This window comes from Vombatus ursinus, unplaced genomic scaffold, assembly GCF_900497805.2.
Source record: "Vombatus ursinus unplaced genomic scaffold, bare-nosed wombat genome assembly UNPS02015035.1, whole genome shotgun sequence".
Lineage (NCBI taxonomy): Eukaryota > Metazoa > Chordata > Mammalia > Diprotodontia > Vombatidae > Vombatus > Vombatus ursinus.
The window spans coordinates 38,490-52,751 of record NW_020954813.1 but is presented as its reverse complement, the minus strand read 5'-3'; the positions used below and the strand labels follow the sequence as shown (position 1 = coordinate 52,751).

At 41.1% G+C, this 14,262-nt stretch overlaps 1 long non-coding RNA gene across 2 annotated transcripts in view; it reads right to left on the bottom strand.

Moving 5' to 3' along the window:
• Nucleotides 1-13,919, bottom strand: part of LOC114031061 — a 16,934-nt gene extending 3,015 nt beyond the window's left edge. The window contains exons 1-3 of one of the 2 annotated variants that reach the window (XR_003567694.1): nucleotides 13,854-13,919; nucleotides 12,925-13,072; nucleotides 1,273-2,855 (exon numbers count right to left, since the gene is read on the bottom strand). This is a non-coding gene — a long non-coding RNA (uncharacterized LOC114031061). Of the gene's footprint in view, nucleotides 1-1,272; nucleotides 2,856-12,924; nucleotides 13,073-13,853 lie in introns of those variants that run through there. The other variant, XR_003567695.1, reaches the window with a different exon arrangement.
• Between the last annotated feature and the right edge of the window lie 343 nt (nucleotides 13,920-14,262).

Sequence of the window (14,262 nt, the reverse complement as noted above, 5' to 3'; positions counted from 1 at the left end):
GCTCTGCCTCCCCTAACATTTGTTTTAAAATGTCAATTTCAAATTCTTTCTCTCCCTTCTTCCCCTCCCTCCTTCATTGAGAAGGCAAGTAATTTGATATACATTATACATGTGTAGTCATGCAAAACATATTTCCACATTAGTCATGTGGTGAAAGAAAACACAGACCCCCTCCCCCTCCAAAACAACCAAGAAAAATAGAGGAAAAGTATGCTTCAATCTGTAGTCAGACTCCATCAGTTCTTTCTCTGGGGATGGATAGCATTTTTCATCTTAAGTCTTTCAGAATTGTCTTGGATCATTGTACTGCTGAAAATAGCTAAGTCATTCACATTTGATCATTATACAATATTGCTATTACTATATACAATGTTTTCCAGATGCAGTTCTAGGCAGTGCTCATTATTTAAACTAAAAAGCCATAACATGAAAAATAATTGAAAGCATTTTTACAAATATCTTTTGCAATCCCAATATAAAAATTTAAAATTCCAAAGACTTTAAGGAATATAAGGATAATTAAGGTAAAATTAATAATAAATGACCTTAGATGAAGGCGTTTGACTTGCGAAAAATGATTTCTCTTGGTAATCCATGTTTGGGAGACTTAGAGTTCCACCTTGCAGGCCTTCTGTCCAAATTTGTTCAGAAGGACATCTCTGATAATGAGATTGCATTGAATCTTCTTATCTTGGTCAGACTCCAACCCAGGCCTGAATTGATTTCATCCTATTCAGGTTTGTGTGGAGACAGACTTCCAAGACTAGGGGTGGTATTTCCTTTGATGGCGGGAGATATGGGTATATCAGCCCCTGTGGACTGAGTGATCTAAGAAACCCACTCATCTCCTAGTATGTTGACCAATCATGATTGATTGGCACTCCCTTGGGAACACTTACTCTTTGAAGGGCATATAACGCTATACCCCAAAATCCCAAACCGAGCCAGTTCTGAACTGGCCTTCTTAGGGGGGCCCAGTTTTGGACTGAACTTCCATGCAATACATGTCAAGCCCCTTTGAGAAATTATACTGTGGACACTTGGACCCCATTTTCATTTGTCTCTTTCTTAAAGCAGACTCTGTTTCAAATTGGGGTTCATGGAGTTCATGGTTCACAGACTAGATTAGGGATGTTTAACCTAGGGTTTGTAAAGTTATTAATATGTATGTATACATGAACATATATGTATGTATTTTGATAGATGCATTTCAATATAACCGGTTTCCTTGGTAATAATTTATTTTTTATTTATAAATTTAAGTATGTTCTTCTGAGAAGAGGTCCAAAGGCTTCCCCAGATGGCTGCCAATGACAGGGGGCCAGGACACAAACAGGACTAGAATAGATGATCTTTAAAGGCTCCTTTCTACCTCTTGAAAATCAGTAAAAATGTGATTTAGGTAAAAATCTGATTTGACTTAAAACTATATGTTTAGATTTAATTATTTTTATCATACGGATGTGTAGCATTAGTTTTCCTTTTATGATTTTTTTTTAAAAAACTTGACTTGTCACTATGTTGGGAAAGGAAATTCCTAAGAAGAAACTCTTCTCAATGTGAATCAATACTTTTTGGCAGCTTCTATAGTCTTTGGGGGTTGCCTGAGATACAGACAGGGTAACTGTCTTGCCCACAGGCACAGAGTTTGACTCTTGTCAGAAGGAGAACTCAAACCCAGGTCTTTCTGACTCCAAGGTTGACTTTCTATCCACTACATCATACCATCTCTTAGGTTTATTTAACAGCAACAAAAAACATTTCCTCATTTGGGTTATCATCATTATGGTATATATAAATCAGGCTAAACTAAGTGACAGTAGTGCCCTATTCTGATATGCCTGTACATAGAATATGTATATGTTACATGCACATACATGTGTACATGCACACAGATAGATTTATACAAATATATGCACATTTATGCTTACATATAACCACATCCATGAATGACATGTAAGCATACACACATATCCAGGGCACATCCCCCAAACTGTGCTGAGTATATGCCATCAATAAAACTGCCAGTGATAACCTTAATATACTCATTGAAAAGTGTGTAGATGATGTAAGGGTCTGAAATATAATGACCCCTTTTTGACCGGGTAGCATCTGCTGGCCAGACATGTGCACACCCCTAGCAATCTTCATGGATGGACTCTGTGACTGCACTCTTGTCTCCATGAGATGGAGCACATACAGATATTTCCTCTTTTGAAAATGAGAGCTGTACAGGGACCATAAACACAGTTTGAATTTTCTATGTAATTACCTCTGTTGCCAGAATATATTTTAGAGTTTGAATAACTACATATTTGGGGATGGAGATACTGTATGTGAAGCAAGTAGAGAGGCAGGAAAATGGCATTCGTGCCTTTTGAACTGTTATGTGGCCACCGACCCTGTTAATCTCCTCTGGCTCCTATGACACTGTATTATGGGGGGGGGGTCTTACTTTGTTTCCTTGGCTAATTGCTCTTCCTAAATGCAGCAATCCCCCAAGGTTCTGTTCTCAGCGTTCTTCTTTCATCACCCTCTCCTTTAGCTATTTCCTTTGACTATTCCTTTATGCCCCACGTCCAGTCCAAAAAAAAAAAAAAGAGCTCATCACTACTTGGTGGCTTCCGGACTCTTCTGCCAGGGGATTCAAGTCTTCCTATGATTGGGCTCCAACCTGGCTTTTCAGTCTTATCCATACACCGATGAGCCAGGGCAGACAGTTCACCATTCAGTTACTTTACCATACCAAACCCTTTCATGCTGCAGTGCCCGGGGGTCACATCTCAGCCATTCTACCAGCTGATCCTTGCGTGGCACTATGCAGGTCATTTATTTCTGTGGGTCATTTTTTCCATCTGTAAAATGAAGGAGTTTCACACCATGACCTCTGAGGTCCTTTCTAGCGGTAAGAATATGACCCTTCAACTTTGCTCAGGTTGTTCCCTCTACCTGGAGAGTCTTCCTCACAATCTCAGTTTATCAAAATTCTACCCATTTTTTAAGCCCCTGCCCCAAGGCACCCCCTTCAATGGAGCCTTCCTTAATCATGTCAGAGAGAAATGACCAAGCTTGACTTTGAACTTTGATAGCATTCTGTTTGTAGCTTGTTTATGATGTGTATTACATACTACCTGGCATTATCAGAATTTCTGTGCCCGTTTGATCTCTTCTACTCGATTTTAAGCTGCCTGGGGGCAGGCACCATGTCTTAGCATAGAATCCTAGGTCCAGGGCAGAGGGGTCAAACACATGGCCCAGTAAATCTTGCAACACTCCAGAGTTCAGCCTGAATCAGATTAAAATGTAATTGGGAAACGCTTAACAGAATAAATACAAATACAATAGAAAATAGATAATGTTCATATATGGGTTTTTAAGTCAATATGTGGCCTACAAGATTCTTATGAACTATTTAATGGCCTCCATTTCTATTTGAGTTAAACACCACTGGTCTATAGTAAGGAAGGAACTCAGAGGCAATCTACCTAACCCTCTCATCTTACAAAGAAATTGAAGCCTAAGGAGGACAAGTGACTTCCCCAAGGTCACAGGGCTGGTGAACATCAGAGGCAGGATTTGAACCCAGGTCCTGAGCCACTGCTTCCCTGAGGCATTCATTTTCATATCCCTCATAGTACCCACTGCAGTGCTTCCTGCATAAAGAACACTCAGTTATTTGCTGAATGGATAAGCTGTCAATGCAACAGTAGTCATCAAAAAGTCAATTAAAGGGACAAAGAAAAGTGGGCCAGAATTGACTCTTCAATATGGTGGCTGTCCCTCAGCTCCCACAATAAAACTGTATTCTGTTACTTTTTCCTACAATGAAGTTCTGTACTGATGTACTGTCTTACTGTTTTTATATATTAAAAATATCCCAACAGAATATCCACATGCATCATCTGCAGATGGATGCATCTTTTCTTGCCAAGCTGCACAAATTACGTAATTTCTAAGTGATCAGCAATACATATGACAGAAGTCGAAAAACAGAGCTGTCCTGAAGCACATGTTGTCTTTAGTAATTCTACTTTATTGCTGAGTGAGCAAAAACACCTCTGAATTAAAAACATCTACATGATAATTCAGAAAGAAGGAAAAAGAGAAAAATTAGTCACCAGCATGAGAAAGCACTACCTTAGCAGCGATGTTTAACAAACTATAACCTTGTATTTTAAACTAAGTCTCCATGTTTCCCATGATGTAATCTCAATATACTGGAATTATCCTGGTAAATTTCTTTCACCTTAAAGCCACAAGCATATATGTGAATATTTTTAACCCACAGTTCAGGAAGGCAATACTAAACAACATTTGACAACACTAAATTATCACAAATAAAAGTCCTTCCTTCTAACATGGGTAAAAATCTAGGCTATTTTAGTCTAGGTACTGCTCAAAGCATAGAGGCATTTATGTATCAGTCCTCATTTCAAATGCCACCCATATCAGCAGTACATAAAGGTATTACAAACCAATGGCTATTCAGAAACTTATCTGGAAAGAGTTGTTGGTCTCCTCTAAACAAAACCACAGAGAGCAGGTCATCTCAAACAAGAGCATAGTTACAAAATGTGAATGCACGATGAACTTGCTTTTGAAGTTGTGAGATGATTATGATCGGGCATGGTTACAATAGTTAGGAACAAAAGCAATGTAAAGTTGCATTATTTCTTTGCCTGTTTAGAAAAAGAAAACTAGAATTCCTGGCTATGTGCTCACAACAAAAGACTTTCCATCAAGTGTAAATCTGATAACACTGCACTCTCAATTAAATGGGTTGTGCATCTGAGAATTATATTTCCTGGATTTTCAGGGCTAAAACAAGAACAGCAGAAAAAAAATTGGCATTCCAAAATAAACCCATTATCCTAGGCCTGCTATTTGTTGTTCTGTCGCTTCAGTTGTGTCTGACTCTTCATGACTCCATTTGGGGCTTCCTTGGCAAAGATACTGGAGCAGTTTGCCATTTCCTTCTGCAATTTTACAGATGAGGAAACAGAGGTAAAGAGGGTAAAGTGGCTTGCCCAGGGTCACACCGCTAGTAAGTGTCTGAGGCTGGATTTGAACTCATGAGGATAAGTCTTCCTGACTTCAGGTTTTGCACTCTGTGCATAATGGCACTACCTAGCTGCCCTGTGCTGCTATTTCAAGATGGCAGAATAAAAGTTTTTGCAAAGATTCATGTATGATTTGGATTTACTGATCTGGTAAGTCCATTCTAACTCTTGAGATACTGTGAGAAATGATTTGCATCCAACTCCACCTTAGTGCAGACCCTTATCACCCTAGACTACAGCAGTAGCCTTCTAGCTGGTCTCCCTGCCTCAAGTCTCTCCACTGAGGTCCATCCCACCACACAGCTGGCAGAGTGATTTTCCTTAAGCACAAATCTAATCTCGTCATTTCCTTCCTCCACAAACTCCAATGGCTTCCTATTACCTCTAGGATAAAATATAAAATTCTGTGTGTTTTTAAAAACCTTTTACAACCTCACTTCAACTGATCTTTCCAGCCTCATTATATACTGCTCTGCTTCCTGAACCCTCTGGTCCTGATACTAGCCTTCTCTAACTCTCCACTCCACCTACCATCTCCATGTCTTTGCACCAATAGTTTCCCATGTCTAGAATGCACTCCTTCATCATCTTTAACTCTTAGAATTCCTGGGGCACCACTTCATTCAAGAGACTTTTTCTGATGTCCACTTCTTAGTGATCTCTTGTGGATAGTCTGCATGTATTTTTCAGTGAATATGATGAATCCCAATAGAACAAAAGCTCTTTGAGAGCCAGAGTTTATTGTTTCCCTTTTTTGTATTTGTATCCCCAGGGCCAAGAAATACCACATGCACACACACCAGCACGTATGTTTGTACAGTTTTGTCTTAAAAGCCTTCTTTCACAATTGTAAGAATATATGAATACTTCTCCTTGTCTCCTGCCCTTGAATGGGGGATGTCTTCTCACTTTGTCTACCTCTCCTTGAACTGTGAAAGATGCTACAGAATGTTGTTTATTGACTGGCTGTGACCCCAAATGTTATATAACAAAATTTGTCCTCTGGGAAGTTGAATTCAGCTATTTCCTTAGCATGCTAGTAAATTTCTTTGCATTTAATTTGGCTTTCCTGTATTTGAACTGCAGTCACTGGGCCCCCACTGAGGGTCTGACTCTCTTAAGAAGTTATATTCCTTTTGGTTGACAGAATTTCCTGCAATTTGGTGTCAGAAATGGGGTAACTGAGACTCTCTCTGAGCTAGTGAAATGATTAGACACCTGGGATAGCTGGAGCACACATAAGGCAAACATTTTGCCTATGTTAATCTCCTCAAGGTGGTGTGTATATTCTCCTACTCATTGGACATGAATCATTTTCCTCAAATTTCTTTTGTCTGAAGGAGAGCAAAGTGAAACACATATAAAAAGTGATCGAGGCTTCTGGAGTTCTCAGCCCATAGATGGTAAGAGGGTAGGACAACTGGTCAGAAGTAAATTACTTGGTTCCCTTTGCTGGCATTGACTGCAGGACTCTATTGCATTGCCCATACTCAGATCCAGGTTACAGTGAGGAGGAGCACTAACACATTAGAGCCTGTGGCCACAAAGTCATAGTTCCAAGGCAAAAAAGAATAATTATGGTCACTCATACACCAGAGCACAGGCCAGGAGAGTAGTAAACACACCTCTCCTTAGATCATGCCACCTTGGAAGAAATGAAAGCTTACAGACCCCTAGAACTAGCTCTGAAAACTGCTGCACAAAAACCTAAAGCTTGGGACAGTGCTCCCTCCACCCCAGGAGCAGAGCCCAACTTTAATATGAAGTTGAAAGTCAAGAAATAAGCTGGAAAAATGAGCAAACAATAAAAAAGATTCTGGCTATAGAAATTTACTACTGTGATGGGGAAGATCAAAACACAAACTCAGACTGGTACATCAAAAGCCTCCAAGAAAAATGTGAATTGGTCTCAGGCCACGGAAGAGTTCAAAAAGGATTTTAAAAATTAAATAAGAGAGGTAGAGGGAAAATTGGGAAAAGAAATGAGAGTGATGCAAGAAAATCATGAAAAAAGTCAACAGCTTGGTAAAGGAGGCATAAAAATTCTCCAAAGAGAACTCCTTAAAAAGCAGAATTGACCAAATGAAAAAGGAGATACAAAAACTACTGAAGAAAATAACTCCTTAAAAATTACAATTGGGCAAGTAGAAGCTAATGACTCCATGAGACATCAAGAAGCAATAAAATGAAGTAAGAAGAATGAAAAAATAGAAGAAAATGTGAAATATCTCATTGGAAAAACAACTGACCTGGAAAATAGATCTATGAGAGATAATTTAAGAATTACTGGACTACCTGAAAGCCATGATCAAAAAAAGAGCCTGGATATCATCTTTCAAGAAATTATCAAGGAAAACTGCCCTGATATTCTAGAACTAGAGGATAAAATAGAAATTGAAAGAATCCATTGATCACTTCCTGAAAGAGATCCCAAAATGAAAATTCCCAGGAATATTATAGCCAAATTCCAGAGCTCCCAGGTCAAGGAAAAAATACTGCAAGGAGCCAGAAAAAAAAATGATTCAAATATTGTGGAGCCACAGTCAGGATAATACAAGATTTGGCAGCTTCTACATTAAAGAAGCAGAGGGCTTGGAATATGATACTCCAGAGGGCAAAGGAGCTAGGATTACAACCAAGAATTACCTACCCAGAAGAACTTTGAGGGGGAAAATGCATATTCAATAAAAGAGAAGACTTTCAAACATTTCTGATGAAAAGACCAGAACTAGAGAATCTGACTTCCATACAAGACTCAAGAGAAGCATAAAAGGTAAATAGGAAAGACAAATTATAAATGATTCAATAAAGTTTAACTGTTTACATTCCTACCTGGAAAGGTGATACTTGTAACTGATAAGAACTTTCCCATTATGACAGCGGGCATGGGTGTGAATTGAATATAATGGCTTGATATTTAAAAAAAATAAAAGTAAGAAGTGAGAAAGAGGAATGTACTTGAAGAAAGGGAGAGGTAGAATGGGGTAAATTATCTCATATAAAAGAGGCACAAAAGACCTTTTACAATGGAGGGGAATGTGGGAGAGGTAGATGAGAACACTTGAACCTTACACTCATCAGAATTGGCTCAAAGAGGGAATAACATATATAATATATAACATATAACATATAACATATAACCTTACATGAAAGTAGGAGGGGAAAGGAATAAAAGAAGGGGGATGGGCTGATAGGAGGGCGATTGGGGGAGATGGTGGTCAGAAGCATAACATGTTTGAGGATGGACAGGGTGAAAGGAGAGAGTAGAATAAACAGGGGAAAATTGGATGGAGGGAAATACAGTTAGTAATCAGAGCTGTGAAAAAAGTTTTACAGCAATTTTATTTGATTAAGGCCTCATTTTTCACATATATAGAGGACTGAATAAAATTTATAAAAATAAGCCATCCCCCATTTGAGAAATGGTCAATGGATATGAACAGGCAGTTTTCAGATGAAGTCACCAAAGCTAACTATAGCCATATGAAAAAATACTCTCAATCACTATTATTTAGATAAATGAAAATTAAAACAACTCTGATATACCACCTCACATCTATCAGATTGGCTAATATTACAGAAGAGGAAAATGACAAATGTTGGAGGGGATGTGGGAAAATTGGAACACTAATGTACTGTTGGTGGAGTCATGAACTGATTCAACCATTTTGTAGAGCAATTTGGAACTATCCCCAAAAGGCTACAAAATCACACACATTTGATCCAGTAATACCACTACTAGGTCTGTATCCAAAAGAGATAAAAAATGAAAAGGAAAAGGACCTGTAAGTACAAAAATTTTCATAGCAGCTGTTTTCTGGTGGCAAAGAATTGGAAATTGAGGGGATGCCCATCAATTGGAGAATGTCTGAACAAGTTGTGGCATATGATTGTGATGGAATACCATTGTTGTATAAGAAATGACTAGCAGGATGTTCTCAGAAAAAAAAAACCTGGAAAGATTTACATGAACTACTGCAAAGTGAAGTGAGCAGAACCAGGACAACATTGTACACAGTAACAGCAATATTGTATGATGAAGACTTGTGAATGACTTGGCTATTCTCAGCAATACAATGATCTAAGACAATTCCAAAGGACTTATGATGAAAAATGCTATCCATCTGCAGAAGAAGAACTGATGGAGTCTGAATACAGATTAAAGCATACTTTTTAGACTTTATTTTTCTTTGTTTTGGCTTTTATTTTTTGGTCTGTGTTATCTTTCACAACATGACTAATATGGAAATATGTCTTGCCTGACTGCACATGAATAGCCTATATCAAACTGCTTGCTTTCTCAATGGAGAGAATTTAGAACTCAAAATTAAAAAAAAAACAAATGTTAAAAATTGTTTTTTTACATGTAATCAGGGAAAAAATTAAATACCAAGTAAATAATTTTTAAAAAGTGATGGAAAGGGTACTGATTTAGTTGTTTGTTGGCTATTGCTTTATAAGAAAGCGCCTTCCGTCCTGGGGTCTGTCTTAGTGATAAACTATTGACCAAGGATTGGACCACACATCTTGGGAGCCACACTTCATTCTCAAGATTTCTTTCAAGGAATTTTGTTGCTGTTTAGTAGCTCGGTCATGTCTGACTCTTCATGACCCTGTGGACCATACTATTCATGGTGTTTTCTTGGCAAAGATACTGGAATGGTTTGCCATTTCCTTTTCCACTGGATTGAGGCAAACAGAGATTAAGTGACTTGACCACAATCACATAGTAAGGTCTGAGGTCATATTTGAACTCAGGTCTTCCTGACTCCAGGCCCAGTACTCTATCCACTGAATCACCTAGCTGCCTCCTCTCTTTAGGAAAGTAGACTACAATAGCTGGATGTTGGAACTTCATTCCTTAATGGGAGGGACACTTCTTTTGTCTGAGCAACACCAGAGCTAGGACTAAGACTTCATTCTTAATCCCTTGTTCCTTGAACCTTAGGAAAATCCTTCTCCAGTGAAATGAACAGAAATAGTCATTTGGCTGGGCTGCAAGAATGTATAAATGATGGCCAGTGATTGCCTGACTGAGTGTAGAAGATTGATCTTATCTTGAAGTGAGCATCAGAGCAGACCTGAGGATAGCTCTCCTCATAAAGAGTTCTGGGCAGTCAGTGGTTCCCTCTCAGACCATTAGGGCATGTGGATTACACAGAGAATCCATGGGTGTGTCAGATATCTATGTAAACTCTCCTTCGGTGTTTTGTTTGTTCTGTGTAATGTAAAGTATATTCTGTCAACATTGTCTATATTCTGTGTCTTGGTTAAGTCTGGCTGAACTTTTCTCGTGGTCTGATGAACCAAAAGGGAAAAAAAGGCAAAAAGGAGGAGAACTTTCTTGCCAAAAGTTTCAAAGCTTTCCAAAGATACAATCTCATCTCTGTGTTCCCAAAATTGAAGTGCTTTACTTGAGGAAACAAGAAAATGTCTATAAAGTTTGAAGTTTCAGTTCTAATTGGGGAAAACCAAAGTTGTTTGTTTGTTTGTTTGTTTTTTTGTGAGGCAATGGGGGTTAAGTGACTTGCCCAGGGTTGTCTGAGGTTGGATTTGAACTGAGGTCCTCCTAACTCCAAGGCCAGTGCTCTATCGAAAACCAAAGTTTTGCAATGGATTTGTGATACCTAAGAAAAATGGGCTAACTTGTGAAGGAGAGATTAATGGAGTAAGGAGACTAGGTCTAAAAATGGTGTAAGACATAATTTGGAATCAGAGGTGTAGGCTTGAGAAAGGAACAGTACTGGGGGGAAAAATGGAACATCAAACCAATATGTAAAGAGAAGTAGAATTCAGCAATTTTTAAGGTTCAGTTTGGGGTTAATTGGAGTTGGTAAAAAGAGAGAAGAAAGAAATTAGGGTAAGTTTACTCTGACGTGTTGTAGACTTGAAACTCAATTAAAAGGCAATGAGAAGTATGAAGATGCTCTTACAGGTAAAAAGTTATAAAAATGCAAATCAATTTTGATTAATAAAGGACTTTTTTTTTTTACCCCAACTAGGACAATACAAAGTCTTCATTTTTGCCAGTCAGTGCTTCCTAGTATTTCTTTGAGAAGAGAATTCTTGGTATTGAATTAACAATGAGGAAGAGAATATATCAAGTGCCAGGTGCTGTTAAGCACATTTCAAATATCTTACCTGATCCTTAAAGCAACCCTGGAGGTGGTGCCATTATTATCCCCACTTTACAGTAAAGAAGATTGGGGCTGAGAAAGGTTGAGAGACTTGCCCAGGGTCACTCAGCTACCAGATTTGAACTTAAGTCTTCCTGAGTCCAGGCCCAGCACTCTGTCCAAGTTGGAGAGGTGGGTTGGGGCCAGATTGTGAATGTCTTTAAAAACTAAACAGAGGAGTTTATATTTTATCCAATAGTCAATAAAAACATAATGAAGTTTATTGAGCAGAGGAGTGACCATTACTGACCAGTCTTATGTGGTGTCTCTTCTTGTAACAGCTATGATTATTTTTTCCTAAGAGCAAGAAAAGGGCCTCCCTCATCAGAAGATCCAAGGCTAGTGGCTCTGCTAGAGAGTTTAAGAAGTTCCAAAGTGCTTTGTGCCTTCTTTCTCTAAGTCACATATTTCTACCCCCTAACATCCTGACACAGGTTAGTATTCCACTCTATGTCTTCAAATTCTCTTATTCCCCTTGTAATGATTATCAATCACTTACAATATAATCTAGTTAGTTGAGTGTTACAAAGCATGATACAGGCAGTTAGGTGGCCAGTGGATAAAGCATTTGCCCTGGACTCAGAAGGAAATGATTCCTGCCTCAGGAATATATACATATATTCCATATAATATTCCTTACACATATTAGCTGTGTGACCTTGGGCAAGAAAGTCGACTTCTCTGTCATTTATCAGAAGAGGAACTGAGGCAAATAGGGTTAAGTGATTTGCCCAGGGTCATATAACTAGAAAATCTGAGGCGAGACTTGAACTCAGGAAGATAAGTCTTCCTAACTCCAGGTCTGGCACTCTCTCCACTGTGCCACCCACCTGGCCTGGATTTGGTTAAATACTATGCCCCAAAGAGGTAATATTTTACATCTGGATCACTTGCTGTGTTCCTCTTACTCTCCAAATTTACCTTCATATATATACTGTGTATTAACTCATCTATGTACTCCTTATTTCCCTTAGGAGAATCTATACTTGGCTTCCTCATGGCAGAGATCATTCTTCTTTTTCCTATGCCTAGCACAATTCCTGGCACTTAATATGTTGAATAAATTCAGTTCAATCAAAAAGCATTTATAAGATCTTCCTGTTATTTCCTCTGTATAGGACTGGAAGCTGAATTTCATTGGTAGAGGGACCTCTCTTATGAAGAAATTCTCTCTAATAATGCAGGTTGGCATCTCTGCAATTTATGGTTTTAGAGAGTGGCCCAGCTGAGCCAAACTCAAACAGAAATAGATCCTGCAAGAGGCATATTGACTTAGAAAACCACAAATTAACATTTTAATCTGGTTCAGGTAAATTTGATCCCTCAGGCCTACAACACTAGGAGTTTAAGTGCCTTGTCCAGGTTGTCCATTTGGACTTATCCCACCCCCTCTCCCCATTCTTACCTAGCCCTTAGTCATTGAATAGGTGTTGCCTCAAACAAACTGAGACCCAGGAAAGACCTTGATTTAAAAAGGCCCAGGTCACTCATTGCATCCCAGGCCATCGTGTCTTGACTTTTGTCTTGCCACTTGACTTCCATGACTTTGGAGGAGAGAGGCTGACGACTTTGCTCAGCTCTGCCTCACTTCAATCCGATTCACGCGCAAGTCAAGACACCACCCAGAGATGCTGTTCAAGAAGGAAGGAGGAAGGAGAAAGGAGAGCTACAACAACATGCATACTTACTGTGAGGCTTGTTTAGAGGCAGACGGATGCCCTGAACCAATCAACAAGCAGGTAACAAGTGTAAGTGTTCGAGCTGGTCAAGACTTGTATCATCACAGACGGATCCGAGTCTGTTTAGCCTTGCAGTACTCCCTCCCGGGACCCTGTGCTGCAGGAACACTGGCCATTACTGTTATTACTAATGAACAAACGCCACTCTCACAAACCCTGCCTTGTTTTGACCGGGGGGAGGCGGAGGGGAGGAGGCTTGAGGGTCCCTGCCAGAGGTCCTGGTCATTTCTGACCCTTGGGTTCGTGCCTCTCAGGACTCCAGCTACACTGACCTTGGGCAGAAAGAGCAGAGCCCTGGCTGGCACCAGCTGGAGCCCGGGCAGAGCGGGCAGCGCCAAAGAGAAGTCCAGCAACGCCTCCCCCCTCCCCCCTCCCCCGAGCTCCCCATTTCTTTCCACCTGCTCGAAAGCAATGCGATTCGATCCAGTCTTGGGCAGCCCGGGGTGCGGTGGGGGCGGGGGCCGGACTTCAGAGTCAGCAAGACGTGGGGTCAGGGGAACTTGGATCTAGGGCTGGGAGAGACCTCCGAGGCCATCCAGTGTCACATCTATCCCCCCACCCCTCCCATTTTACAGACGAGTAAACTGAGGCGCAGGGAGGTCAAGTTCCCAGGGCTCCCCTGGGCCTCACTTTCCTCTTCTGAAAAAGGAGAGGGGTCCCTTTTTCTGGAGGTCGCACAGACGGGGGCCGGCGTCTTTCAGGACCCGGGTCGGCACCGCAGCTCAGTCAGAGGCGGACTGAGGACCCAGGAAAGACCCAGGACGAGCGCCCCCAGCTGGGCCAGGAGGAGGGCGGGGGGCTCTTCTCGACGCTCCAGGCAGAAGCCGTCTTTGACCCCTCCCCCGGGGTCTCTTTTCATTCCCCTTGGGGCAACTCACAGCTGCTGCCACGCCCGACTCAAAGGCCTCCAAACCTGCCTGGCCTCCAAAGTCTGAGGAGGGGCGGGGCCTCGTGTGGGAAGAATGGAGGGGGGCGTGGTCTGAGGAGGGGCCCCGCAGCGGGTCTAGGGAGGGGCAGGGCCTAGTGTGGGGGAAGACGAGCGGACTTGTCTGAGGAGGCTGTCTGGGGAGGATGAAGGGAGGGAGTGGGTCTGAGGAGGGGGCGGGGCATGAGCGAGGGGGAGGGGGTTGATTTGGGGAGGGGCGGGGCCTAGTGTGCAGGAGCACTGGGAAGGTTGAGGCGGGACCAGAAGGGAGGGAGGGGCACGATCTATGGAAGGGGCGGGACCTAGGGGAGGACGAGATCTGAGTGGATGAGGACCGGGGCGGAAGGGGTGGGGCCTGAGCT